Source organism: Scyliorhinus torazame, chromosome 4 (genome assembly GCF_047496885.1).
Source record: "Scyliorhinus torazame isolate Kashiwa2021f chromosome 4, sScyTor2.1, whole genome shotgun sequence".
NCBI classification, from domain to species: Eukaryota; Metazoa; Chordata; class Chondrichthyes; order Carcharhiniformes; family Scyliorhinidae; genus Scyliorhinus; species Scyliorhinus torazame.
In genome coordinates, this window is record NC_092710.1 from 267,366,438 (window position 1) to 267,377,081 (window position 10,644).

Here is a 10,644-nt window from a genome sequence, read left to right on the forward strand (position 1 = left end):
TTAATCCCTCTTTCGTCCCATCTCCGAAACCTCACATCCATCCTTCCCAGCTTGAACCCATGGGCTGGGATTCTCCCGCAATTGGCGGGGCAGCCCGTACCGGCGCCAAGAGCGGCCCGAACCACTCCGACGTCGGGCCGCCCAGAAGTTGCAGAATCCTCCGCACTTCCCGGGGCTAGGCTGTCGCTGGAGGGGTTGACGCCGCACCAACCGGTGCCGAAGGGCCGCCACCGGCCGGAGCGGGTTAGCACAGGGGTTTCCTCTCCCCGCTGGCCATGGCGGAGCCTTACAGAGGCCGGCACGGAGGGAAAGAGTGCCCCCCACGGCGCAGGCCCGCCCGCAGATGGGTGGGCCCCGATCGTGGGCCAGGCCACCGTGGGGACCCCCCCCCCCCCCCGGGGAGGGATCTCCCCGCGCCCTCCCGAGGACCCCGCTAGACGGCCGACAAGCCAGGTCCCGACGGGATGCACCATGTCCATTTCACGCCGGCGGGACTCGCCGAAAACAGGCGGCCGCTCGGCCCATCTGGGCCCGGAGAATTGCCGGGGGGGGGGGGGGGCCACTGCCAACGGCCCCTGACCGGCATAGCGCGATCCCCGCCCCCGCCTGAAAAACGTCACCGGAGAATTCGGCCGCCAGCGTCGGAGCGGTGGGGCCGGTTCCGCAGAGGGTAAAGCCCTTGACCATATGTGAGGTTGGGGTTGATACAGCTGAGGGTAGTGTACATCGTTCGCAAAATCAAGGATGAGCCGGCTGTTCGAGGGGCTGGAGGATGTCTGTGAGCGATGTGGGAGGGGCCCCGTGAACCATGTTCATATATTTTGGTCCTGCCCAAAGCTGGAAATGTTTTTGAGGACGGTTTTCAGCACCATTTCGGGAGTTTTACATGTGGATATGGAGACTGATCCCCTGGAAGCCATATTCGGGGTGTCGGACTGGCTGGTGCTGCAGGCGGATGCGGGGGCAGCTGTATTAGTCTTCGCATGGCCATATTGTTATAGCCCCTCCCCCCCCCCTCCTCTTCAACGTCTCTCCTTGCTCCTGTACCTCGGCTGATGTCTTCGACACTGCCACCTTCACAGGGGCAATCGCCTCCTCCACCCACTCTTTCATCGCAACCATCATCTCCCTCCTCAGCACCTCCATGTGCTTGGCGAACTGCCACTCGAATTCTCCGGCCATCACCTTGGTCAGTGTTTCCACTGTGAGGTGAGCGGTTCGACCCAGCAATCCACCCCCCGCCATGTTCCTTCCTGCCAGACTCACCAACTCACTCAACGGTGACCCTTCGCTCCCTTCTGTTCAGTGCCCTTCTTCTGGGTCTTCGATGTCCATCAGCGTCCTTATCCTTCCTACACCAGCTCGTTCAAACACTGCCCCTGAAACCGGGCATTAAAGTCCAAAAACCAGAGCCTGGAGCAGGAGCCTCCTAACGTGCGACCTCCACCTACATGCCGCCACCGGAACTCATCTCTTTTATTGAATTTAATGAATAGTCTTTAAGAATTGTTACACAATGACTGGGCTACTTATTCTCACTGGGCTTTCACTTCATTCCTTACACCATTCCAAAAGCAAGACTATCCACTCCTATGAACCTGTGCTCCAAGTTGGGATACCCTCGCAGATAACATCAGCGTGGTTGATGACATCCCCATACCCTTGCTGCTGATCCCTTTCTTCACAAAACCCCTCCCAGCATCACACACACCTGTGGCCATACTGAGTCTATCGGCAAACCTGGCGCTCAGGTGCATGTAGTACCAGCAGCAGCCACCACCTCCCTGGTGCTGCTGCTGAGCAATGAAGAGGCTGACAGCTCTTGGTGGATGAGATTACTGCCACCGGGGTCCTTAGTCCCGTTGAAGGCCCACTGTTCCTCAATTAAATGCCTTATTGGCACTTAGCCTAATGGGTCTTCCCGAAAAGAGGTGACACACGATTCACCCAAATACCAGCCACCGTCACTGGTCACTTGACATACCCTTTCGGAAGGATTGTATTCATCGACTTGTCTAAGAGACTCTAACATGAAGAATCCGAAATCCGTTTGAATACATGGCTGATCCTTGGATTTCATCTCAAATTATTTATTCCAGCTCTCAGTATAAATGCAGATGGTATATTCACTGAGCCTCTTTCTCTTCAAAGAAGACTAATTCAAAGAGCACAATTGACTAATCCACACCAGTTCTCGGAATAAGCATTATGCCATTCCCCTGTAACCCAGCACATTAAATAATCATTTAATGCCCTCTTGAATGCCTCGGTCGAATCAGCCTCCACCACACTACAGAATGGTGCATTTTAGGCCTGAATCACTCTCTGTGTAGAACCTTTTTTTTTTTGTCACGTCGCATTTGTTTTTTTTGCAAACCACTTTGAATCTTTGTCCTCTCATTCTCGATCCCTTTTATGAGCGGGAAAAGTTTCTCCTCACATACTCTGTCCAGCCTCCTCATGATTCAGAACACATCTATCGCATCTCCTTTTTCCTTCTTCTCTCCAAGGTGAATAGTCCCAACATCTCCAATCACTAGTTCAGAAATGATCACAGTGTATAGTTTGTGTGAGCAGGTATCCTTACAGGATTTTGCCAGCCACACTGAACACCAGCACAGAACACTTAGGTTTTGACCATCCTACTATCAGCGCCATATATTATTTTGAACCTACACAATTTAACGGAAGTGTAATTCTTCTCCATCGACTGGACGTCTGACCTGCACAGAAACCGTATTTGAAAGACTCTGTGGCCGAGGTCTACCGGCCCAGTCATGACCAGCTCGGGGCACGACAAGGCAGGAAGCGATCGGAGGCTCCTGGGTGGTCGGGCTCTGGGCAAGGTGGTACCCTGGCATCCCTAATGCCACCTGGGCACTGTGGCACTGCCAGCCTGGCAGGGGCACTGCCAGGATGGAAGTTTGGCAGTGCCCGAGTGGGATTTTGCATGTGTCAGGGATCAGGCAAGGGGCACCCAGTCCTTGTGAAGTGGGGTATTGGGTGGCTAATACCCCACTAGTATTAGCCACTACCCTACTAGTATTAGCCATTATAGGCAAGTAGGGGCATTGGGAGGTCTGAAATCCAGGAATGCGATATAAGTGGGTTTTCACAGAGGCACATGATGTTACACAATCGTGTCCACAGCCTGAAACTGGGGCTACACATTTGCTGGTACGCACCTTGCTGCAACACCTAATTACTGGCAGAGCAGCAGGCATGAACTGTATTTATATTCAATTCCTAGCAGGGGGTGGAGGATGTGAATGGGTTTCACAATCTGTGCCAGGCACCACAAATCTGCCTTGGAGCTTTTCTTTTGAGGGTGGAGCAGCAGGATTCTGTTTGAGCCATACCTAGCCAGAATATTCCAGAGTACGGGTGTTCTCTCAATCTATATGATCAAAAACTACAGAGGGCTTCTGATGTGGGTCTTCGGCAACTGGATTCTTTGGGGGCCGGTGGTACAACCAGGGTGGGCACACCACTGTTTTGAACAGATGAGATTGAATAAAATGCCAGTTTCAGATTTTAACTAAAAACAGAAAGTACTGCACAATCTCGGCAGGTCTGACAGCATCTGTGGAGAGAGGGAGCTAATGTTTTGAGTCTGGATGACTCTTTTAACAATGCTGGAGAGAACTGGAAATAGGGTCAGGTTTATACTGTAGTGGGGCGGGCGGGGGGGGGGGGGGGGGGGGTTTGGAGCGGTGGGCTGGATAGGGGGCCAGCAATAGGTGGAGATTGACAAAGATTTCAAGGACAGAAGACAAAAGGAATGCAAGTGGGGATGATTAAGGCTAAGAAGGGCGCTGATAGTGGCACATTCAGAGCTTAGAATGTGTGAATGGCAGAACAAAATGGGCAGTGTGTCAAAGGGCAACTGGGAACAGATGGCCCAAGTGGGGTGGAGACAATCGTGAGGGAAAAACAGATGGATGGAAGAAATTAAAAGAAACTGATGGAAATAAAAATGGGGTGAAGGTGGAGGAGAGAGTTCACAGTTTGAAGTTGTTGAAGTCAATGTTAAGTCCGGAAGGCTGTAATGTGCCTCAGCGGCAGGTGAGGTGCTGGTCCTCACTGGAACATTGCAGCAGGCCAAGGACGGGCATGTGGGCGTGAGGGCAGGGCGGTAAGTTGAATAAGCAAGCGACACGAACGTCAGCGTCCTGCTTGCCGGCAGATCGAAGGTGTTCTGCAAGTGGTCACTGTTGTGTTATGTACTCTGGGATAACACAGGCTGCAACTAGATGCAGCTTTGACCAAAAGATACTCCAGACTTTGAAGTAAGTTCAATGTGATTTATTGAACCATTCGCACAGTTCTTTATGAGTTCGACTCTCCTGCTAATCTTGCTATAGTAACTCAGTCTAACTAACCAGTCTGCTCTAAGCCACGTGGTGGGTGTGATACTTCTGATCTGCCCCCGTCCTACTCTCTAAGTGTCGCCTGTGGAAAGAGACAGAGCATGGGTGCCCTGTCCTTATATATGGGTTGTGTAATGCCCCCTTGTGGTGTCTCACCTCTGGGTGTCTTGACTGCCCATTGCTCGTGTCCTATTCTATGTGTTCATTAGCTGTATGTCTGCATGTCATGACATCTCCGGTGCTCCCTCTAGTGTTTACTTAGTCGTAGTGTATTTACAATAACCCCTTGTGTATATATAGTGATGCATATCACCACAGTCCCCTGGCGCTTCTTCACTTGAAAGGAGTGTTTAGGGCCTGGGATGGTGAACAGGGAGGAGGTATAGGGGCAGGTGTTGCACCTGTTGCGATTGCATGGGAAGGTGCCGTGGGAAGAGGGTGAGGTGTTGGCGGTGATGGAGGAGTGGACCAGGGTATCCCGCATTGACCAGTGCCTGCAAAATGTTGACGGGGGAGTGAGGAGAAAATGTGTAGTGGTGGCATCGTGCAGGAGCTGGCTGAACTGGTGGAGGATGATTCTTTGAATGCGGAGGCAGGTGGGGTATGAGATTTTAATCACACGAGTACCTGACCACAGGAAATTAATGTCAACATATAAATCAGGAATGAGAAAAGGTCATTTGGAAAGCACAGCCTCTCCCAAGGAGCATCCCAAGTCTCCCATCATTGTTTCCAATTGTTTGTTTAATAAGCGCAAAGCTTTTATTTCCCCTACTCTGTCCAACATATCATCCTGAAATCCAAGTATCGAACTTGAGAGAGAGGGCGCGCGGGCGGGAGAGGGCGCGCGGGCGGGAGAGGGCGCGCGGGCGGGAGAGGGCGCGCGGGCGGGAGAGGGCGAGAGGGCGGGCGGGCGGGAGAGGGCGAGAGGGCGGGCGGGCGGGAGAGGGCGAGAGGGCGGGCGGGCGGGAGAGGGCGGGAGGGCGGCCGGGCGGGCGGGCGGGAGGGCGGGCGGGCGGGAGGGCGGGCGGGCGGGAGGGCGGGCGGGCGGGAGGGCGGGCGGGCGGGAGGGCGGGCGGGCGGGAGGGCGGGCGGGCGGGAGGGCGGGCGGGCGGGAGGGCGGCGGGCGGGCGGGCGGGCGGGAGGGCGGGCGGGCGGGAGGGCGGGGGGGCGGGCGGGAGGGGGGGCGGGCGGGAGGGGGGGGCGGGCGGGAGGGGGGGCGGGCGGGAGGGGGGGCGGGCGGGAGGGGGGGCGGGCGGGAGGGGGGGCGGGCGAGAGGGGGGGCGGGCGAGAGGGGGGGCGGGCGAGAGGGGGGGCGGGCGAGAGGGGGGGCGGGCGAGAGGGGGGGCGGGCGAGAGGGGGGCGGGCGAGAGGGGGGGCGGGCGAGAGGGGGGGGCGGGCGAGAGGGGGGGCGGGCGAGAGGGGGGGCGGGCGAGAGGGGGGGCGGGCGAGAGGGGGGGCGGGCGAGAGGGGGGGCGGGCGAGAGGGGGGGCGGGCGAGAGGGGGGGCGGGCGAGAGGGGGGGCGGGCGAGAGGGGGGGCGGGCGAGAGGGGGGGCGGGCGAGAGGGGGGGCGGGCGAGAGGGGGGGCGGGCGAGAGGGGGGGGCGGGCGAGAGGGGGGGCGGGCGAGAGGGGGGCGGGCGAGAGGGGGGGCGGGCGAGAGGGGGGGCGGGCGAGAGGGGGGGCGGGCGAGAGGGGGGGCGGGCGAGAGGGGGGGCGGGCGAGAGGGGGGGCGGGCGAGAGGGGGGGCGGGCGAGAGGGGGGGCGGGCGAGAGGGGGGGCGGGCGAGAGGGGGGGCGGGCGAGAGGGGGGGCGGGCGAGAGGGGGGGCGGGCGAGAGGGGGGGCGGGCGAGAGGGGGGGCGGGCGAGAGGGGGGGCGGGCGAGAGGGGGGGGCGGGCGAGAGGGGGGGCGGGCGGGCGGGAGAGGGGCGGGCGGGCGGGAGAGGGCGGGCGGGCGGGAGAGGGCGGGCGGGCGGGAGAGGGCGGGCGGGCGGGAGAGGGCGGGCGGGCGGGAGAGGGCGGGCGGGCGGGCGGGAGAGAGGGCGGGCGGGAGAGAGGGCGGGCGGGCGGGAGAGGGCGAGAGGGCGGGCGGGCGGGAGAGGGCGAGAGGGCGGGCGGGCGGGAGAGGGCGAGAGGGCGGGCGGGCGGGAGAGGGCGAGAGGGCGGGCGGGCGGGAGAGGGCGGGCGGGCGGGAGAGGGCGAGAGGGCGGGCGGGCGGGCGGGCGGGCGGGCGGGCGGGCGGGCGGGAGGGCGGGCGGGCGGGAGGGCGGGCGGGCGGGAGGGCGGGCGGGCGGGCGGGCGGGCGGGCGGGAGGGCGGGCGGGCGGGGGGGCGGGCGGGCGGGGGGGCGGGCGGGCGGGGGGGCGGGCGGGCGGGGGGGCGGGCGGGCGGGGGGGCGGGCGGGAGGGGGGGCGGGCGGGAGGGGGGGCGGGCGGGAGGGGGGGCGGGCGGGAGGGGGGGCGGGCGGGAGGGGGGGCGGGCGGGAGGGGGGGCGGGCGGGAGGGGGGGCGGGCGGGAGGGGGGGCGGGCGGGAGGGGGGGCGGGCGGGAGGGGGGGCGGGCGGGAGGGGGGGCGGGCGGGAGGGGGGGCGGGCGGGAGGGGGGGCGGGCGGGAGGGGGGGCGGGCGGGAGGGGGGGCGGGCGGGAGGGGGGGCGGGCGGGAGGGGGGGCGGGCGGGAGGGGGGGCGGGCGGGAGGGGGGGCGGGCGAGAGGGGGGGCGGGCGAGAGGGGGGGCGGGCGAGAGGGGGGGCGGGCGAGAGGGGGGGCGGGCGAGAGGGGGGGCGGGCGAGAGGGGGGGCGGGCGAGAGGGGGGGCGGGCGAGAGGGGGGGCGGGCGAGAGGGGGGGCGGGCGAGAGGGGGGCGGGCGAGAGGGGGGGCGGGCGAGAGGGGGGGCGGGCGAGAGGGGGGGCGGGCGAGAGGGGGGGCGGGCGAGAGGGGGGGCGGGCGAGAGGGGGGGCGGGCGAGAGGGGGGCGGGCGAGAGGGGGGGCGGGCGAGAGGGGGGGCGGGCGAGAGGGGGGGCGGGCGAGAGGGGGGGCGGGCGAGAGGGGGGGCGGGCGAGAGGGGGGCGGGCGAGAGGGGGGGCGGGCGAGAGGGGGGGCGGGCGAGAGGGGGGGGCGGGCGAGAGGGGGGGCGGGCGAGGGGGGGGCGGGCGAGGGGGGGGGCGGGCGAGGGGGGGGGCGGGCGAGGGGGGGGGCGGGCGAGGGGGGGGGCGGGCGAGGGGGGGGGCGGGCGAGGGGGGGGGCGGGCGAGGGGGGGGGCGGGCGAGGGGGGGGGCGGGCGAGGGGGGGGGGCGGGCGAGGGGGGGGGCGGGCGAGGGGGGGGGCGGGCGAGGGGGGGGGCGGGGGGGGCGAGGGGGGGGGCGGGCGAGGGGGGGGGCGGGCGAGGGGGGGGGGCGGGCGAGGGGGGGGGCGGGCGAGGGGGGGGGCGGGCGAGGGGGGGGGCGGGCGAGGGGGGGGGCGGGCGAGGGGGGGGGCGGGCGAGGGGGGGGGCGGGCGAGGGGGGGGGCGGGCGAGGGGGGGGGCGGGCGAGGGGGGGGGCGGGCGAGGGGGGGGGCGGGCGAGGGGGGGGGCGGGCGAGGGGGGGGGCGGGCGAGGGGGGGGCGGGCGAGGGGGGGGGCGGGCGAGGGGGGGGCGGGCGAGGGGGGGGGCGGGCGAGGGGGGGGGCGGGCGAGGGGGGGGGCGGGCGAGGGGGGGGGCGGGCGAGGGGGGGGGCGGGCGAGGGGGGGGGCGGGCGAGGGGGGGGGCGGGCGAGGGGGGGGGCGGGCGAGGGGGGGGCGGGCGAGGGGGGGGGCGGGCGAGGGGGGGGCGGGCGAGGGGGGGGCGGGCGAGGGGGGGGCGGGCGAGGGGGGGGCGGGCGAGGGGGGGGGCGGGCGAGGGGGGGGGCGGGCGAGGGGGGGGGCGGGCGAGGGGGGGGGCGGGCGAGGGGGGGGCGGGCGAGGGGGGGGGCGGGCGAGGGGGGGGGCGGGCGAGGGGGGGGGCGGGCGAGGGGGGGGGCGGGCGAGGGGGGGGGCGGGCGAGGGGGGGGCGCGGGCGAGGGGGGGGCGCGGGCGAGGGGGGGCGCGGGCGAGGGGGGGCGCGGGCGAGGGGGGCGCGGGCGAGGGGGGGCGCGGGCGAGGGGGGGCGCGGGCGAGGGGGGGCGCGGGCGAGGGGGGGCGCGGGCGAGGGGGGGCGCGGGCGAGGGGGGGCGCGGGCGAGGGGGGGCGCGGGCGAGGGGGGCGCGGGCGAGGGGGGGCGCGGGCGAGGGGGGGGCGCGGGCGAGGGGGGGCGCGGGCGAGGGGGGGCGCGGGCGAGGGGGGCGCGGGCGAGGGGGGCGCGGGCGAGGGGGGCGCGGGCGAGGGGGGCGCGGGCGAGGGGGGCGCGGGCGAGGGGGGCCGCGGGCGAGGGGGCCGCGGGCGAGGGGGCCGCGGGCGAGGGGGGCCGCGGGCGAGGGGGGCCGCGGGCGAGGGGGGCCGCGGGCGAGGGGGGGCCGCGGGCGAGGGGGCCGCGGGCGAGGGGGGCCGCGGGCGAGGGGGGCCGCGGGCGAGGGGGGCCGCGGGCGAGGGGGGCCGCGGGCGAGGGGGGCCGCGGGCGAGGGGGGGCGCGGGCGAGGGGGGGCGCGGGCGAGGGGGGCCGCGGGCGAGGGGGGCGCGGGCGAGGGGGGGGCGGGCGAGGGGGGGGCGGGCGAGGGGGGGGCGGGCGAGGGGGGGGGCGCGGGCGAGGGGGGGGGCGGGCGAGGGGGGGGGCGGGCGAGGGGGGGGGCGGGCGAGGGGGGGGGCGGGCGAGGGGGGGGGCGGGCGAGGGGGGGGGGCGGGCGAGGGGGGGGCGGGCGAGGGGGGGGGCGGGCGAGGGGGGGGGCGGGCGAGGGGGGGGGCGGGCGAGGGGGGGGCGGGCGAGGGGGGGGCGGGCGAGGGGGGGGCGGGCGAGGGGGGGGGCGGGCGAGGGGGGGGGCGGGCGAGGGGGGGGCGGGCGAGGGGGGGGGCGGGCGAGGGGGGGGGCGGGCGAGGGGGGGGCGGGCGAGGGGGGGGCGGGCGAGGGGGGGGCGGGCGAGGGGGGGGCGGGCGAGGGGGGGGCGGGCGAGGGGGGGGGCGGGCGAGGGGGGGGCGGGCGAGGGGGGGGCGGGCGAGGGGGGGCGGGCGAGGGGGGGGCGGGCGAGGGGGGGGCGGGCGAGGGGGGGGCGGGCGAGGGGGGGGGCGGGCGAGGGGGGGGGCGGGCGAGGGGGGGGGCGGGCGAGGGGGGGGGCGGGCGAGGGGGGGGGCGGGCGAGGGGGGGGGCGGGCGAGGGGGGGGGCGGGCGAGGGGGGGGGCGGGCGAGGGGGGGGGCGGGCGAGGGGGGGGGCGGGCGAGGGGGGGGGCGGGCGAGGGGGGGGGCGGGCGAGGGGGGGGGCGGGCGAGGGGGGGGGCGGGCGAGGGGGGGGGGCGGGCGAGGGGGGGGGCGGGCGAGGGGGGGGGCGGGCGAGGGGGGGGGCGGGCGAGGGGGGGGGCGGGCGAGGGGGGGGGCGGGCGAGGGGGGGGGCGGGCGAGGGGGGGGCGGGCGAGGGGGGGGGCGGGCGAGGGGGGGGCGGGCGAGGGGGGGGGCGGGCGAGGGGGGGGGCGGGCGAGGGGGGGGGCGGGCGAGGGGGGGGGCGGGCGAGGGGGGGGCGGGCGAGGGGGGGGGCGGGCGAGGGGGGGGGCGGGCGAGGGGGGGGCGGGCGAGGGGGGGGGCGGGCGAGGGGGGGGCGGGCGAGGGGGGGGGCGGGCGAGGGGGGGGCGGGCGAGAGGGGGGGCGGGCGAGAGGGGGGGCGGGCGAGAGGGGGGGCGGGCGAGAGGGGGGGCGGGCGAGAGGGGGGGCGGGCGAGAGGGGGGGCGGGCGAGAGGGGGGCGGGCGAGAGGGGGGGCGGGCGAGAGGGGGGGCGGGCGAGAGGGGGGGCGGGCGAGAGGGGGGGCGGGCGAGAGGGGGGGCGGGCGAGAGGGGGGGCGGGCGAGAGGGGGGGCGGGCGAGAGGGGGGGCGGGCGAGAGGGGGGGCGGGCGAGAGGGGGGGCGGGCGAGAGGGGGGGCGGGCGAGAGGGGGGGCGGGCGAGAGGGGGGGCGGGCGAGAGGGGGGGCGGGGGCGGGCGAGAGGGGGGGGCGGGCGAGAGGGGGGGCGGGCGAGAGGGGGGGCGGGCGAGAGGGGGGGCGGGCGAGAGGGGGGGCGGGCGAGAGGGGGGGCGGGCGAGAGGGGGGGCGGGCGAGAGGGGGGGCGGGCGAGAGGGGGGGCGGGCGAGAGGGGGGGCGGGCGAGAGGGGGGGCGGGCGAGAGGGGGGGCGGGCGAGAGGGGGGGGCG